Source organism: Neltuma alba, unplaced genomic scaffold (genome assembly GCF_004799145.2).
Source record: "Neltuma alba isolate B1F8T4 unplaced genomic scaffold, ASM479914v2 tig00005370_pilon, whole genome shotgun sequence".
Taxonomy (NCBI): domain Eukaryota; kingdom Viridiplantae; phylum Streptophyta; class Magnoliopsida; order Fabales; family Fabaceae; genus Neltuma; species Neltuma alba.
This window is the reverse complement of record NW_021634083.1, coordinates 28237-37503: the sequence shown is the minus strand read 5'-3', so window position 1 is coordinate 37503 and position 9267 is coordinate 28237. Positions and strand designations below refer to the sequence as shown.

Sequence of the window (9267 nt, the reverse complement as noted above, 5' to 3'; positions counted from 1 at the left end):
CATATCAAATTAGCAGAATCTGGGATTAAGGTGGAAACATTTACTTAAGTTTGAAATTTTTTTAATTATTAAGATTTAATCATTAACAAATTTATATCTGACTAAATCTTTTTTTATTTGATTCAGGACGTAATGCCTGTTTTATAAAATAATTATAATAATAATACGAGAAAATAATATATGTAAATAAGAAATCGGTACGTGACGTGGTAGTTCTTCCTTCGTTTTTTTCCCTAAAGTATGTAAAAATGTAATTAACTTTTTGACGATTATTTTTCTTTATTTACGTGATAAAAATGTGACAGAAAATTTTATCAAATTTTATATTTCGAGGTGAATCTAAAAATAAAGTAAGGCAAGATACTTAGAATTAAATTAAATTAAATATAAATTAAAAGAAGCGAGATATAATAAAAAGTATTAAATATTGATATAGTTTCAATAATTTCAATAAATGAAATCTATATGTAATCAGGTGCATTTAGTGCAATAATTTTTTTTTCTTGGGAAGAGTTATCCATTTATAACTAAACTTATAATATACACAAACACACATATTAAAAAGTTCATTTACTTGTTTTAAAATGAAAGGATCAAGCAGTAGAAAAAAAAATCAGTATATGAATAGAAAATTAAACTATGGAGGAGCTATCAATTAATAGGACTCCATGAATTTTTTTGAATAGTTTCATGAACTTTCATGCACCAAATCTTAATGATCATCCACAATTTAGGCCATATTTAGAGCAGTCAAAAAAACGTATTATGAATTTTTCTCCCTCTTATCCTTATTAAAAACACGACTAACAAATTTATATAAATTAATAAAGTTAATTAAAATCGGTTATTTATTGTAAAATATCAAAATTACCTTCAATACAAATATTAGCTAGTTAGAAGAGTTTCGTTAATTAGCTCCGAAATTGTCCTATTTAAGAGCTTTAAATTTGGAGAGAGGTCTGATTTATTTTATAGGTTTTAATTTGGATTTATGTTAACATTCAATACTTTTTTTTTTGTCAATTTCATCCTTAATTATTTGTTCTATCCTCTTTTCCTCGCGCCCTCTCATTCTATTTTTTCATGTATTCTCTTTCATCTTTTTTCTCATTTATTATTAATGTATATTCAGAAAATATTTTTTTTTAGCTATTTATTACTTTTAACTAAGTTTGGCTGATATTTTGTTATTTTTAAAGTAATTAGTTGAAGTTTATACTCCATCTATTCCTTTTTATAAGAGACACTTATGGAGTATGGAATGTTTTGATGTTCCTTTCTGTCAAGTCCCAATCCCGATCGTCTAACAAAAGAAAAAAAGAAGAAGTCATCACTGAAATTTTAGACACCCCACAGCATCCCTTGTAACGCGCCCCTAAGTCGAGTACCCAAATTAACCTGGCCTTAAATTATATTATACTTAGCCTAAAAACAATAAAGTTTATTCATGAAAAGGGAAAAATTATTTATTTTCAAAGCTAAATTTGACTTAAGATAAAAACTTAGGACCTACACACTCTTTAAAAGGATCAAAACCCACATAGTTTGATGATATAAATACATTTGGCTTGGTGTTGTCTTTTAAAAGAAAGATATATTTAATTTATTTACGGAAAACATTTTTACTAGTTTGTTTTTTTAATTGATAAAAAGTTCTTTTATCTTTTGAAAAAGAAGTTTTTTTTTTGAAATATTTGTGAATTAAACTTCACAAGGAGATTTTGATAATCTTACACGGAAAAATAATTAATTTTGCTTAAAGAGGTTCTAAAAACCTCATATGGCATAAATTTATTTTGAAATCCTATTTTATTTTTTTAAAACAATTTTAATTAACTTCCTGAAAAGAGATTTGCAATAACCTTACAAGAAAAAATAATTAATTTTTGGTTAATATAATATTTGGTCCTTTAAGTTTACTTTCTTTTGGTTTTGATCTCTCAAGTTTCAAACCATAGGTTTTGGTTTCTCAAAGAGTAAAATGGTCCATGTTTTTATTAGATTATAGGGACTAATGTTATAAATAAAAAGAAACTTAAGGGACCAAAAAACTTGAGAAAACAAAAACAAAATGAAGACAAACTTAAAAGGCCAAAAAATCATATTAACCCTAAATTTTTCCTAAATAAGTTCTAAAAACATCACACAACATAAAATCATTTTGAAAACAGTTTTTTTTAATTAATTTTCTTTTAAAAGAAGAAGCTTTTAGCTTTTTCCAAAATTATTTGTTGGCAAAAAGGTAGATCAACAGAAATGAAACTTTATGCAAACCTTGAAGCCAACCAACAAAAGAAGAAGCAATTGCATGCTTATTATATATCTAATAAAATTCACTACAGCATAAACACAGAATAATTCTAGGAGATGATGAGGAGCAAGCGCATACCTCTTGGAGCATCACCTCATGTATTGCACAAGCAACTAAATAAAAAAGCAAATTAGAAAAGAAGTAAAGATGAGGTGTGCAGAAAAATATTAACACATCACAAGCAAAAATGAATGAAGACAAGCCCAAAATCAATTTATTCGAAAAAGGCAAGACAAGGCAAGGCAAACAGAAAATCCTACCATGAGATTACCATAGCATTCCGTAGACAAAAAGGAAATTAGGAATCCATCATATCACCCTACATTAATTTTTTTAAAAAAATGCAACAAGTATTGCATGGAAAATTGTTGATATAACACAATCATTAGCACATGCCTTTGATGTCCAAGCCTTTCATGAAATAGAAGAGGAAACACTCATTAAATCAAGATAGCAATCACTATGCTAAAATACATACCCTTTACACAATGTGAATATGGGCAAGTGCAATCTATAAGCAAACGATAAATAAAGGATTTGCCGAATGTTTTTAAATGATCCATGCTTCCATCTCTAACTACAGTTTTCATTGCCTAGGCAAGAATCCTAAGCTTGATCTTTTGAACAAAGCAAAAGTAAGAGGGTCTCTCTTCGGTGAACTGTCCTTTCCCACAAGAAATTATTTTGGAAAATGAGATAATAAAACTCAAATTATGCCTATCTATCTTTCTCTCTTTCCCTCCGTTCTTCCCAAAAAAAAAAATATTTGTCTTTCTTTAACCCTTACTCTCTTATTTATAGGTTCTATCTGATTTTTTATTTAATTTTTAATTTTTATTCCCCAATAATGACTCTTAAACCTTTCCAATCAATTTGTGATTTTTCATCTTAATTTTTGCTTTCTACTTTCCACAATAATGAGTTCAAAGGAAATTTTTCACACATTGGGAGCCAATCATCTAAATAAGAGATTTTTATTTTTTAATTTTTGTTCTTCTTATTTTCCTCCTTAACCACTCCACATCACTTTTCTTAATTTAAAAGTCATTCGCGCATTTAATGACATTTTTTTTATCCTCATTTATTGTAGGGAGACTATTTTGTTTGATTTTCCTTTTTTGCTTGCTACGTAATAGACCTTCAAACTTAGCTCCAAGGAAGAATTAAGAAAGACTTTTCTTTTATTATTTTTTATATATCTGATTTATTATTATTATTTCTTGTGGCCTGAACATAATAGGGTGTTTACACTTTATATAAGAGATATTTAGATGTTGTCTTAAATGTTATTTTTTAGATTTCTCATTTTACTCCATTTAATTACTCACTACTTATATTGTTGTATTTAATTTCCTAAATATGCCCCCCCACTCCCAACACTCATCATTTCTATTCTACATAATTGAGGATATATAGTGGCAACAAAGATTACATTTTTTGTTACATCTTTATTGTCTTCAACTAATTTTTAACCAACATTTTGAACAAGATAATTTAGTTAATTTGTCTTTTATAAAAGGAATGGAGGAAATATGAACCGGATGGATAATTAGTTTAGGAATGCCAGGTTAAAAAAAATTAATATTTTAGAAAAAATCTGTTATGTTATGAAACATGCTGTATTCCTTGTAATAGACGGGATGGATAGATTACATTTATATATATATATGATTATTTTACATATTTTGGTTATATATATATGCGTATGAAGTGTTCAGCTCCATGCCTCCATCTTTCACAGTATATGTAAATTTAATTAGAAGGGATGTTATACATGTCAAATGTGCAAACATACATAATAACATAATAAGCAAATATTTTCAACCACACATTCCAATGATTTCAAAATTATAATTAATTAACAATATATACTAGCATGATACAATGCAATTAAAATATATCTTGCCTTATCGATAAACAATTAAATTTACATTTTAAAAATATTATCCTCCTTTTTAAGCCAATTTTTTGTCCTTATATTCGTTGACTGAATCAATGTCACTATTGTATCACAGTAATTATCGGATAAAATTAGAAAAAATAAACTTATCCATTGAAAAAAAACAAAAGAATAATAACTAGTCAAGAGTACGATTTCCTTGGCTACATCCCTATGGCAATACTTTAACGACGAACTCTCTGATCGGTTGAAAATTCAAAGACTTCTTCTAATTTTAGAAACTAAGACTGCACTATGACCCTTCCTCCAAAAAAGGAAAAAAAAAACCCACATTGTTCTCTTCTATATAAACAACATCTATCGTCTTCAACCTGGAAAAAAAAACAAAACCAACTCTAGCTTTTCTGATTCTTTTCAACCAAATTGTATATACATATAAAATAAGTTACCACACAAAAACAAACAAGTGTGTAGAGCTAGACAGTATCTATAATAAACAAATTTGAAGTAATTTGAAGCTATATTTCAAATATGGCGGGAGGAGCTTTTGCTGATCAAGGTCCGGTGAGGCACTACGAAGGAAGGGTGACGGCGTTCGTGCTCGTGACTTGCTTCGTGGCCGCCATGGGAGGCCTTCTCTTCGGTTACGATCTCGGGATCACCGGAGGAGTGACCTCCATGGATCCATTCTTGGAGAAGTTTTTTCCATCTGTGTATAAACAAATGAAGGCTGGCGTGCATGAGAACACGTATTGTAAATTTGATAACCAGATTCTTACGTTGTTCACTTCGTCCTTGTACATTGCTGCTTTGGTTGCTTCTTTCTTTGCTTCTGCCACTACAAGATTACTTGGTCGGAAGCCTTCCATGTTTCTTGGTGGTTTGTTTTTCCTCGTTGGTGCTCTTTTGAATGGTTTTGCATTGAACATCGCAATGCTTATCATTGGCCGTATATTGCTCGGTTTTGGTGTTGGCTACTGTAATCAAGTAAGTAATCTCTCCCGTTCTTTCTATGAGAGAAATTTTTTGGAGTTTTCTTGATCCTGTTTATAAGGAACAATAAGTTTATCGTCTGCATTTCTCAAAAATTTTTTTTATATCATATTAATTAAAAAAAAAGAGGATTTATCAATAAGATCAATTATTAAAACCACAAGTAATTAAATGATGATATTTTAAAAAGAAATTCGAATTTTTAACCTATTGATTAATCTTATTAACGTTAACTATATATGTTTTATCATTGAAAATAAGTTATTCTATCTCTTTTAACCATTTTTAAGTGCTTCCCTTCGGAGTGTGGCATATATGTATATACACTCTCTTACTTTGGACCTAAATATAAAACACCTTTTAACTGAATGTTGTCAATTAAGGAAGCTAGTTGACAACTTTAATTTTCATAAAACAATATATATATATATATATATAATCTTTTCTAAATTTCCTTGCTTTTCATTTAATTTTATTGAAAGAATGTACGATAATGTGTAGACTCTATTTCATCACCCATTTTCACGTCAACTGAATCTGAGTATATTAACCTGGTAATTAATGAATAGTAAATATTGCATCCTACTTTGCAAAGGGTTCTATATAAATATATATATATATTTCTTTTAAGAAAAATATAAGAAAGGGTTCTTTAAGAATTGGAGCGCGTGATCATATAATGTCTTGAAATCAATATTATGACTTTTTTTTAATCTAATTCAGAGTATCTCTAAATCACTATAGATTTGAGACTAATCTCTGTCCAGAAATCAATATTATGATTTATTCTTCAATGTGTTCACAGTCTGTTCCGGTGTATCTATCTGAAATGGCTCCGGCAAAAATCAGAGGAGCACTGAACATGGGATTCCAGATGATGATAACAATTGGTATTTTGGTTGCAAACCTTATAAACTATGGGACAGCTAAGTATAGACAAGGATGGAGAATCTCATTAGGTTTAGGAGAGCGGTTCCTGCCTTTCTGTTGTGTTTAGGATCACTTTTCTTGGGTGACACACCAAACTCCCTAATAGAAAGAGGTCAACACGAACAAGCCAAGGCAATGCTAATAAAGATCCGAGGAACCGAGAACGTCGACGAGGAGCTTCAGGATCTGATCGATGCGAGCGAAGAAGCTAAGGAAGTTCATCATCCATGGAGAAACATCACACAACCCAAATATAGGCCTCAAATCACTTTCTGCTCTTTCATTCCATTCTTCCAACAATTAACAGGCATCAATGTCATTATGTTCTACGCACCAGTTCTTTTCAAGACTCTTGGATTTGGTTCTCAAGCTTCCTTGATGTCAGCTGTTATAACTGGAGTTGTTAATGCCTTGTCCACGCTAGTTTCTATACTCACTGTTGATAAGTTTGGAAGAAGGATTTTGTTCCTTGAAGGTGGCTTCCAAATGCTTATTTGCCAGGTATATATATACTCCTCGCATTTCAAAATATTGACAAGACATTTACACCCACAAATAAAAATAGCTATAGGTATTCTTTGAGTCCGTTTTACGAGAGACAAACAATTAATTTTCAAGAATGAAAATAATAGTTAAAAAGTCAGTTAGGTTGATAGACATGTTAAAAATGCTTATTTCTTTTACAATATACTCTTATTTCATAATTGACTGGAGACTTTTGATAATTGATCTCCTTAATAAATACTCGTTTTTAATAAAAGTATAGAAAGGAAAAAATCAATAAATGCTCTAGACAAAAGAAAAAGTTATTTCTTATAAACAGGACCAAAACAGTAGTTCAGTTCTCAATTTTATTTCTCAACTTTACCCTTTATATTAATCATCAATTTAAATATTAATGAAGCCTGATAATGGGAGGCAACCCGTTTTCTTATATTCTTAGGGGCATTTTAGGTGTAAGAACCCTTAAAATTTTGAACAAAAAACCTTATATATATATATATTAAATTATATGTTGTTTGTTTTTCTGAAAATGACTTATATTGAAAACAATGGTAGTACGTATTTTATTTACATCTAACGAATGCTTTTCGTATTTAGCGTCAACTGGCCTCATCTTGCATGTTAAAATCTCTCTGAGAACTTCAAAATGTACTAATATGCGTTACATTGAATTGCTATTCTAGATTGCTGTGGGAGTCATGATAGGTTTGAAGTTTGGAGTAAGTGGTCAAGGATCATTTAGCAAAGTAGAGGCAGATGTGCTTCTGTTCTTAATATGCGCATATGTTGCAGCCTATGCTTGGTCTTGGGGACCCTTAGGTTGGCTAGTTCCTAGTGAAATATGCCCTCTCGAGATCCGATCAGCCGGCCAAGCCATCAACGTCGCCGTCAACATGTTCTTCACTTTCATCATTGCTCAGATCTTTCTTCTCATGCTTTGCCACATGAAGTTCGGCCTCTTCTTCTTCTTCGCCGGCTTCGTTGTCATAATGACCATTTTTGTTGCTCTGCTCCTCCCAGAAACAAAGAACGTTCCTATTGAAGAAATGCATCTTATTTGGAAAACACATTGGCTTTGGGGCAAGATTGTTCCTCTCAGTCGCATGCCTTCACCTAATGTTGGATACAATCGAAAGGCTATTAATCTTTGAAAGATTATATAGTAGTTAAATATGCACTGAATAAAGAAAAAATGTGAGAAGAATCAGGAAAACGTTTGGATATGACTTCATTTCTTTCCAAAGTTCACACCCCCTCTCTCTTTCGAGACTAATAATTTTGATTTCTTGTGCATAGAGGAGTTGTATATGATGTATGAAAATTGCATGTGTATAAAATTACATGTGTATATTCTTCAATACATTTTGTACACAAAACGTTTTGTAATAGAAATACAAGCAATGGACATGGATCCTTTCTTTACTTTCTATTGGTATCTTTTTCCATACACAATCCCCTTGTTCTTTATTTAATTGTTCATTTGATTTAGTAATGTAAGATCGCTAATTGTGGCATTAAAGTAATGTTACCTCTGGTTCTTAATATAAGAGCTAAATAACTAATTTGTACATATTAAGAAAATTAGTTAAACTAGCTATTTGTAACAAATATGTTTTGTTTTGTTTTTTTTAATATCTTTGTTCATAATGTGTATTAGAATAGAGGCCGTTTAACATGTATAATCATCATAGGCACCGCTTTAAGAAAAAATAAATAAATATAGGAAACAAAATATATTGATACCTTAGAATCAAAATGAATCTTCAATTAGCTTATATTCAGGACTGGAGGTAGTACAATATTTAATCTACATTATATACCTGCAATAAACTTCACTTTTAGGCCATTAACTTCGGTCAATGGGGCATTTTTTTAAAAAAAATTTATTTTATTTCTTATATTTATTATTTAAATAAAATGAATTTAACTTTAAAATTAAGTTAAATAAAATTTACATGCTAACAATATTTGACTTCTCTATTCAAAACGTAGAAATATATTTAAATTTGTACAAATGAGTATTCGAGGATCTTCATATTTGAAGAAGGTGGCGTTCGGATAAATAATTTACAATCGTTTTGTTTTTAGCTTAAGATACAAGAGACTAATCATTGAAAACAAGAGTTTCTATACTAATATTCTCCAGAGCCCTTGGTTTGTTTCAACAGGTTTTACAATGCTCAATTTTGGATTTGAGTCAAGCAAATGTGATTAATTTTTTTTGTTTTTCTCCACAACAAGAGTTTACAGGGGGGGGGGAAGCTAAACGTGATCAAATCTTTGTTCTTCTTTTTCTTTTTTTTTTAATGCTAGGGATCAATCTTTGTTCATTAGACATAGCATGATCTAAGAGAGGAAGTGACTTAACCATAAGTTAAGTCTAGCAGAAGGGTTAATTCTCCATAATATGATAAATCAAATTCAAATTCCTGTTGAAAGATGCCTATATTTAATACTTGATAGCGTCTCAAGTAATATTATTTCTAATAAGAATATTAGAGATGCCTGTGCCGGGGGCGGGGACGTGACTTGTGTATATTGTTCGTCTATCTTGATGATCTAATCATCACACATCTCATGCTGGTCAAAAAAAAAAAAAATCATCACACATCTCAGGTCATAAGCTGCA

General features: G+C 30.1%; 1 pseudogene; it reads left to right on the top strand.

The window, feature by feature from the left end:
* Window positions 1-4742: 4742 nt before the first annotated feature.
* Window positions 4743-7789, top strand: LOC114747575 (sugar transport protein 10-like; annotated as a pseudogene).
* Window positions 7790-9267: the final 1478 nt, after the last annotated feature.